Source organism: Mytilus galloprovincialis, chromosome 1, assembly GCF_965363235.1.
Source record: "Mytilus galloprovincialis chromosome 1, xbMytGall1.hap1.1, whole genome shotgun sequence".
NCBI lineage: Eukaryota > Metazoa > Mollusca > Bivalvia > Mytilida > Mytilidae > Mytilus > Mytilus galloprovincialis.
In genome coordinates this window covers 60644035-60654210 of record NC_134838.1, presented here as the reverse complement: position 1 = coordinate 60654210, position 10176 = coordinate 60644035, and the positions used below count along the sequence as shown (strand labels likewise).

The 10176-nt window shown below is 32.4% G+C and overlaps 1 pseudogene; it reads left to right on the top strand.

Moving 5' to 3' along the window:
• The first annotated feature begins 2262 nt into the window (after nt 1-2262).
• LOC143061482 (uncharacterized) lies at nt 2263-3993 on the top strand (annotated as a pseudogene).
• The last annotated feature ends 6183 nt before the right edge of the window (nt 3994-10176 follow it).

Here is a 10176-nt window from a genome sequence, read left to right as displayed (position 1 = left end):
CTCGCCCTAGCGATAACGTTTACGGCGAGATTTTGCGTTATTATGGTCATGTTTTGTTGTGTCAAAACACATGTATAAAATGTACGTCATGATAGTTTTTGAGCGGTAAAGCTTCGAAAAGAAGCATGGTGAATTTTCACTGCATAGCGGAGGGTTGCTCCAACGATTCACGAAAGAAACATAATGCTCTAAAGTATCCTGATATGATTTTAAATGAATGTATCGTCGACTTTCATGTACTTCCTTCAGTCATAAAGAATCCTAAACTAAGGAAGCTCTGGTTGTCTCAGATAAGAAGGAAAGGGTTTAATCCCGACCCAAATTGTCACTGGCATGCACTTTGCTCCCGTCATTTTATTGAAGGAAGACCTACGAAGGAAAATGCAGTCCCAACCCTATTTGCCTACAACAACTACAAAACTGGAACACCAAGAGACACCAAGAACAGTACTTTACGTCCCATTGAACAATTTATATTGACAACACAGTAAGTAACAAATAGTTGAAATTAGTGTCCTTTTTCTTTTTCATTCTTCAATTTATTTTTCTCTTGTTTGCCTATTATAATGAAACAGTAAAAGAAAAGTTGTGTGTTTTTTTTGGGGGGGGGGGGCAGATGTTTGTCCTTTTTATCTGTTTATAAGAGGCGGAAATTACCCCTCTTAGACTTATGTTCACGAGGCTCCAAGATAATAAGCTTTAGCAACTTAAAACAAGTTTTCATGATGAACTTCATGAAAAGTGTTTTTTAAATGTTGGACTGTATGCACATGAAGATATGTAATATTTATTTTTTTAATATATTTTACAGGCCAGCAAACATTGTTACAGTTTCACAACTGCCAAAAGTACCAAGACAAAAGAAATGCCTACCAGATATTCCAGGTAATTTTAAGTAAAATTTATAAAAATTGATGTTATGACTGAAAAGTCAGTGTGCCACCATGGTACTGTTAAATCAGAGGGGACTACATGTAACTGAACCAAGGAACATAGAGGTCAGTCTATTGTATGACTGCATGTTCTGATAGACATATATATATAAAAGTCTATAAAAAGGACCAACTAGCAAATTTACTACGTACCGGATCGTCTAGAATAGGCGATACTATGCAGATAAGGAAAAAATTACATCAGTCTAAAAATTTGCACAACGGTACTGATATAAGATGTTATAATACGAAATGTTGTTATTAAATCGTGTTGACAAATATTTCGGCTCAACAAATGGCCTTCTTCTGTGTCATAAGTTTTAACAATACTGATACCAGTATTGTTAAAACTTATAATACCAGTATTGTTAAAACTTATGACACAGAAGAAGCCCATTTGTTGAGCCGATTATATTAAGATCCATTTTGTTACATCTTGTGATCAAATTTATTTGGCAATCGCCAATGGCAGTCAGCAGGGTTAAAGAACATCAGTTGTTCGACCTGTTAGTCAAATGCGTTTTGTTTAAATATACTTTTTCACTTTTTTGGTCTTTTGGAAAATGTTGTTTGTGCTGTTTTTAGATCCTTCTACAACGAAATTTGTTTTACATGCACACGCATAAAAATTGCGGTTTTTATCCAACGCAATCATAGGTTTGAACGTAGTTTTCAATTTAGACTCGTTTATATTTTTTCGTTTGGGCTTGTATCATATTTTCCCTCCGGTTTATATGATCCGTTCATCCTATATTGACTCTTAAAACTCAAGAGTCTATCTAAAAATGAGGGTACTTTTTATATGGCCTTCCAAATACCGTTTCGATCCCTAACATCACTGAAGAGACATTTATTGTCGAAATCCGGCCAGATCTGGTGTACTAAAAAAATATTGACACCGTATGTTTGTGGCATAACATCGTGGCCACAAGTTAAATTTTTTTTTCTATTTAGTATTAAATTTATATTAAGATCTATTTTGTTACATCTTGTGATCAAATTTATTTGGCAATCGCCAATGACAGTCAGCAGGGTTAAAGAACATCAGTTGTTCGACCTATTAGTCAAATGCGTTTTGTTTAAATATACTTTTTCGGTCTTTTGGAAAATGTTGTTTGTGCTGTTTTTAGATCCTTCTACAACAAAATTTGTTTTACATGCACACGCATAAAAATTGCGGTTTTTATCCAACGCAATCATAGGTTTGAACGTAGTTTTCAATTTAGACTCGTATATATAGTTAAAATGCATGGACGGTTTTCATAATTTAATTTAACAATAAGAATTGTGATTAATCAGTCAATGACGACATAAAATCAATTAGTAAACAATGGCAAGTAAATAATAAGAAAAAACCTGGTGCTTCAAGGAAGTTGACTTTTTTTGAAGAATTTGTTATAATTCTTTTGAGGTTGAGGTTAGGACTAAACACATATGTGTTGTCTCTTTTGTTTGGTGTCTTACAGTCAACAATTAGCAGTGTTTTCACGACTTGAATATCTTTAATGGCACAATGTTTAGGACCACTTATTAAATGGCCATCTAAGGAAATTAAAGATTAAAAAACACATGCCTCTATCATTTCGTAGAAAATATCCTAACACTCGTGTAATCATCGATGCTACTGAATTTTATGTGCAGAGACCAAGAAACCCAACAGCACAGTCAAAAAAGTGGTCAAATTACAAGTCAAAGAACACTTTTAAAACACTTGTGGTTTTATATGGCCTTCCAAATACCGTTTCGATCCCTAACATCACTGAAGAGACATTTATTGTCGAAATCCGGCCAGATCTGGTGTACTAAAAAAATATTGACACCGTATGTTTGTGGCATAACATCGTGGCCACAAGTTAAATTTTTTTTTCTATTTAGTATTAAATTTATATTAAGATCTATTTTGTTACATCTTGTGATCAAATTTATTTGGCAATCGCCAATGACAGTCAGCAGGGTTAAAGAACATCAGTTGTTCGACCTATTAGTCAAATGCGTTTTGTTTAAATATACTTTTTCGGTCTTTTGGAAAATGTTGTTTGTGCTGTTTTTAGATCCTTCTACAACAAAATTTGTTTTACATGCACACGCATAAAAATTGCGGTTTTTATCCAACGCAATCATAGGTTTGAACGTAGTTTTCAATTTAGACTCGTATATATAGTTAAAATGCATGGACGGTTTTCATAATTTAATTTAACAATAAGAATTGTGATTAATCAGTCAATGACGACATAAAATCAATTAGTAAACAATGGCAAGTAAATAATAAGAAAAAACCTGGTGCTTCAAGGAAGTTGACTTTTTTTGAAGAATTTGTTATAATTCTTTTGAGGTTGAGGTTAGGACTAAACACATATGTGTTGTCTCTTTTGTTTGGTGTCTCACAGTCAACAATTAGCAGGGTTTTCACGACTTGAATATCTTTAATGGCACAATGTTTAGGACCACTTATTAAATGGCCATCTAAGGAAATTAAAGATTAAAAAACACATGCCTCTATCATTTCGTAGAAAATATCCTAACACTCGTGTAATCATCGATGCTACTGAATTTTATGTGCAGAGACCAAGAAACCCAACAGCACAGTCAAAAACGTGGTCAAATTACAAGTCAAAGAACACTTTTAAAACACTTGTAGGTATAACACCAAATGGAGCTTTTTCGTTTATATCTGACTTATAGACTGGTAACATTTCTGATAGGAGCATTACTGAAAGAAGTGGATTCATTGATCTGATTGAAAAGGGGGATCATGTTATGGCTGACAGACGGTTTTTAATCAAAGACTTATTATTATCAAAAGGTGCTACCTTAAATATGCCACCATTTACCAGAATATGTAAACATGGAAAAGGACGATGTCTTACGGCAAAGGAGATTAAGGAATCAAAATCCATAGCTTCTTTGACAATACATGTAGAAAGATCAATCCAGGGACTGAAATCTTATAAATTCTTAAGTGGTTTTATGCCAATAAATTCAATTTCTGTTGCTAATGACGCTCTTAAGGTTGCAGCATTTTTTTTGTAACCTGATTAAACCATTAGTTCAAAAGTTATAAAACGTGTTTTTTTTTTAAATCATTTGAAATTTATTTGACAAATATATTAATTAAAGGAGCAATGAATGGCAATTTTTTTTCCAATGTTTCTTTTTTTCTTTTATTATTCATGTTAATACTACAAATTATATTCCTTGATTAAAAAAGAACAACAGCTTAATAAGAAAATTATTCTGTTCTAAAATTTTCTTTCAAAAACTGGAAATATGGCTTCATCATGTATTCAAAATTAAAATTTGGTCAAAACTAACAGATGTACACGTCTGTGCAAAATAGTAGGTTATCTCCCATTTGAAAGAGTTGTCTTTTATAAATTAAGAAGAATAGAGACAATTTACATTATCAGCTGATAATGTTTTAAATAATGAAAGCGACATAGATCTGAGTTGTCTTAAAATAAAAGATGATATTTATTATGTTTAATATTGTTTATTTTAGTTATGTTTAACACATTAAATTATATAAACAAACATTATCACTTTTTTATATTGTGAATTGTAATAAACTTCAAACAAAGTATTTCAACTGGTACATGTGTAATTCTGACCTCTATAGCAGAATTTTTGGTAGAACATATGAACTGTAGAATGATGAAAGTTTTGGTAAAACATTAGACCAAAATTGTTCATCAAATGGTATCCTCTCATGATGTACACCTTTAAGAGTAAATAATACAAAATCACACCATTTTCTTTTAGTAACTGCAAGCTGACATTGAATTTGACAGTAATACGGAGATGTGTCATTTCTCTTCATAAGTGGAGTATCATTTTCTATGTGAAAGTTTGTTTTGTCTAAACAAGCAGCATTGACTGGAGTTTCTTCTGAAAATTTATATGAACATTTTATTTCCAAACAACCTTGTCCACAGCATTTACACTCTAGTAAACCATCAGGAGAGCAACCTAAGTAAGGACTGTTGTTGTCAATTACAAACCCAGATAATTTACATTCTAAACTATCATGCAAGTTTTTTTTTGTCATGAAGATAAGACTCTCTATAGCAACATGTTCAAATTTTTCCCATGTCTTAAAGCAGGCAAGTCTGAATTTACACTGTTTGCAAGACCTAAAAGGAGTTTGACTAGATGGCCATCAGGGTTTCTTCCTGAAAAATGAAGTCAACTATATAAAATGGAAGCTGTTATTCTGCCATGTCTCTGATAAAACCACAAATCACTATCACTCTGACTGATAGTCTTTTCGAATATATCAGTGAAATATTTATCACGGATATTTCTATGTATGTGCTCAATAAAAGATTCAAGTGAATCATCTGATGAATCATCATTATTAAATTGTGTTGCTAGATCTAGTATGTTGACAGGCAGACACTCAAAATTATACTCTGAACCAGAGCTATCTGACAAAACATATGCTGCACATACTGGTAAGTTTTCTGATTTTATTAACCGAAGCATTTTTTTTCTACAGCATGTGGTGACATATGACAAGAAGGCCTATAATGGTCACTTGTTGGATTGATTGGTGGTTGTCCTGTAGGCTCACCCCTCAGGTCTAAGGAGGTTAGTTTTACTGGAGCTGATGTTCGGACTGGGTTAACCCATTTCGCAGCCTTGTCAGTAACAGAAATAACCGATCTATCGGACAAATCCTGACAAAATCTTTGCATCCCGAACAGGAGTGCTGCCACATGCTTACATGTTCCATCACCACTGTAAAATAATTATATACACTCAAGTATTCATTTTTTAGAAGTGCTCAAGGGTTTAAACATTTTCAAAATAACAATGTTTCCCTATATTTAAAAAGTAAAAACAAATTTATGTTGCTTGAAAAAAATCTTTCGTCTCTGAAAAATCAACATTGACTATGCACCCCGCCCCCGCTTGTTTGCATCTCTTTTTTGAAGGTGATAATTCTGAGAAAAAAAATGGAAATTAATTTTATGTGCCCTTTAAAGTTCATTTGGAGTGAACTGATAATATGGTACATGTAGGTTAAAAATCAAAAACAGATGACATAATAAAAATACACTTTTTTGGGGCAATTCTTGATGGGATTATTCATCTTTTTTAATCTTTATTTTTTTTTTCGCTCATTGTTTTCATTTTTATCTTAAAAAGATAATGGCTTATCAGAATTCTACAATTACATGTACTTAATAACTTTATTCTTGATACTATTATTCTTTTCTGTAACCAGCATATTTTTTAACCAATCTATTCATTATTTTCTTGAGTTATTCTTTATATTTTAACACCCCATTATTCTCTACTCTGTAAACCCCATCGGCACCCACACCCTCGGACTCTGATTATTCATGTAAAAACTTACGCCACACATGTACATTCTGCTGAATATATTGACCCATCAAATAGGACCACTATCCAAACTTTGTACTGGTCAGCAGACTGTCTCCTTCTGGTGCACATGCTGCTTTTACATAGTGTATATCGCTGTGAAATTTAGACTGCCTAACATCACGGATATGTCCATTAGAACGAAGACGGTAACTGCTGTCATTTTTATAGCCTTTCAAACGTTCATTTGTCCAGTTACAAATGTTTTTTTAAATAATGATTAACATCAAATGCTTCAATTATTGGAATTGCATTTAAATCTTCAGACCAATCATTAACAGTCTTGGGATGTGGCAACTCAACACCATCTACAGTCCGCCGTATTTTATTTGCGAATATGTAATTATCGAGTTCAAAAGCGGGAATCTTTTGTAATTCCGCTTCTTCAGCTAGTTTAACTAATTTACTCTTTTTATATCCCGTTGTTTTAACACCTCTGTTTTTTAAGAACTGCTTGATTTCCGGGACGTTTTTATTTTTAAAATCAGAGTCCATCGTCGTCAATGTAAACAAATAGTTGCCCGACGTCACACGACTTTCGTACCTTCATGTACAAAAGAGTTCTTGACGTTCGGTAATCTGAATCAGTTCGTTGTAATTTTGATTGTGACGTCAATCACGTGCAGCCAATGTTTTATTGGAATTAGCAATAACACACCCTCTGCCCCTTCGTATGGTGTTATCATATCTCAGTTGATACGTTATGCTCGTGCATATTCACACTACACGGATTTCATACAGGAGTTTGCTCCTAACGCAGAAACTGCCACAACAAAGATATGAGGAGCACATATTAGAAATCACACTTCGTAAATTTTACGGACACCATCATGAATTGGTTGATTCATACGATGTGTCTTCGTCCAAACTAACTAAGGGCAGTTTTTACAACGTGTTAATTGTGGTGTCATTACGTCGTCTGATCTTTTAATTACCGAACGTGACATATTCCCGATTGTGACTTCGCATGGCTATAAGACGTGTCACGATACTTTTCTATCCAAAATTCATGTATTTAGTTTTGATATCATATAAATAAATATTTGTTATTCTCATCGGATTTTGTCAAATGTCTTATCGTTTGTAGTTGTAAATCTTTTTTTCTGTTGTATTCGTGTGTTATGGCAAAGATAGTTAACCACCCAGTTCATTTATTAGATTTAAGTTAGGTTAACAGTTTGATTTAGAAGAAACACAGACATACACTATCTATTTACTATCACAATTTTATATCAATAAGTATTGTAATTTTCATTATTATTGATAAATGTTATATCAGTATTACAAATCTAATCTTGAATTCGATCCCAATTCAATCCTATTGTTTGAAATTTTAGAAATTCAAATGTGACGTCACTTTATGCTTCGATCTCTTTGGCTAACTCGGCTGTGACTTTTTGTGTGCTGGTTTAGGTTTTTTTTATGTATTCGTTATTATTCGGTAGTTAGTCACCACTTCGGTGTTATGCATGTATTTCTATTATATAGTCATTTTTATAAATTTGCTGTTTGCAAAAGTATGAATTATTCTTAATAATAAGGAGGTTCTTATCCCAGGCGACTAGTGTATTAAATTATATACCTAGAACCTTTAGTTATTATTCGTGTTTTTCTCTGTCCTATATGTTCTCCCATTTATTTGTAGTGTAGTCCTGTCATGTAATGTTGTCATTTTAATGTTATATCTAACATTGCCATAAAAGCAGGAGGTTTTGACTAGCCACAAAACCATGTTCAACCCACCACTTTTATTAAATGCCCTGTACCAAGTCAGGAAAATGGCCATTGTTATATTATAGTTCGTTGCTGTGTGTGTTACATTTTAGTGTTGTGTTTCTGATGTGTCGTAGTTCTCCTCTTAAATTTGATGTGTTTCCCTCAGTTTAGTTTGTAACCCGGATTTGTTTTTCTCAATCGATTTAATTTATGAATATCGAACAGCGGTATACTACTGTTGCCTTTATTTACTATAAACCCCCTAAGATTTGTTCAAATTGTAAGCTTTAGTTTACTTCTTTAAGTTGCTCTTACTAGACCGAGTACCAGAATGTCCTATCGCAGAGTAGGTGACCTGTCACAAATATAAACTCAGGAGTGAAAGTCGGACGGTAATACTAATAAAATAAATGCGTTCGAATACTTTACTAATTATCGTGTGCTGTCAGTATTTATACTGAAGCCTGTTGTTCTCTCTGTACTATCTAGATTGCTCCAATAAAAACTGACTGCATCGAGATAACGCAATTATGTTTAAAGTGGCGTTAACCATCAATCAAGCTTAAGGAAGCAAACAATCAAGCAAGCTACAAAGCTAACCTTTTCCAAATTTAGTTTGAGAATGCCCATTTAAAAAAAAAGATAGACCACTATAAAACTCAAAGAAGCTCCAAGAGGAAAAAGGATAGTGACCAAAGTTCCTGACTTTAGATTTTTAAGCAGCATAAGTTATTTTAGCAACAAACATCTTGGTATAATTACTTTCTCACATGAATCAATCAATAAATAAAAATTATGGATAACGAAATGTTTATCTCCCTAACTTGAACTAATATGCATTAACACGTTGACAGCCACTAATCAAGAATCGATTTATTATTGCTAATATTCCAATATCAAGTATATGAATTATAAAATTGCTACCACACTAGCAGTCCCTTATACGAATTCATAAAAATTCTGTTTTTTTTTACTTAGAAATCGGTAATAGTCCTCTGTTAAGTTGAGTTCCTACTGTCAACACATTCATTTAATTTGATTTTTTGATTATGCAATAAATAAGAGACAAGTTTAATATGCAGTATAATTAAAACAAAAACTCTACTGTATAATTTTTTTCTCGAATGAAGCAATCAATAAATAAAGATTATGAATAATGACATTTTTATCTACCTACCTTGAACTTAAATGCATTAACACGTTAAAATCCAGTAATTAAGAATAAATGTAATATTGCTGATATTCCTATAGTATATGTATATTAAATATTGCTACCACTATAATATAGCATTCACTTTTACGAATTCATAATTCCTGTTCTTTTTTATGTATATAAATCAACTGATTAGTTGACAACACTTTTGTGAAAACTAATTTTGCAATAAATAAGACAATTGTGGCCTATTGACCTGATATATTACATAGAATCATTCAATCGATGGCAATACTCATCATTAAACATTCGTATATGTGTAAATTAAAAGTGTATTATGTAAAAAGTCGATCATCTTCGTTATCGAATGAACGATCGTGGAAAGTCATTTGAAACGAAACAAGAATGTTAACAATACTTTTTTCTTAAGGCATAGTCTAAATATTAAGTGAAAGAAAATACACAAAACACCTTGTACAATATTTTCGTGTATCATTACTTTAACGCTCTATTCGAAATCCTTTTAGATCCGGAAGAACAGAGCACCATACCAGCTTAAGTACAATCTAATAACATCAGACATATAATACAATTATATGTTTCGGATACTTTGCATTATAGCAACAAATGGAAATATTGCTTTCATTCCAAAAATAAAGACTCTATTTGTGGTTAAGTGATTCCTGGTAACTTTAAGAGAAATCTAATTAATTCCTAATTTACAATAAATAATTGGTATTAGCACACTTGTAGAGATAACAAGTTTTCTTCAATTAATATAAAAGCAAGAGACTAGTTGTTGGCTAATTGGCCGAATGTACAGAACGACAATCGATAGCAATTCCCAATACAGATCAAACAATTCCGAATAATTTTTGAATACAAAATAAGAAGTTGAAAAAGAAAGATTACAATGCAAAGATCAGACTGATATATATATATATATATGTGCACGACAGAACTAACAAGTAACGGCATGTTTGGAAAGGA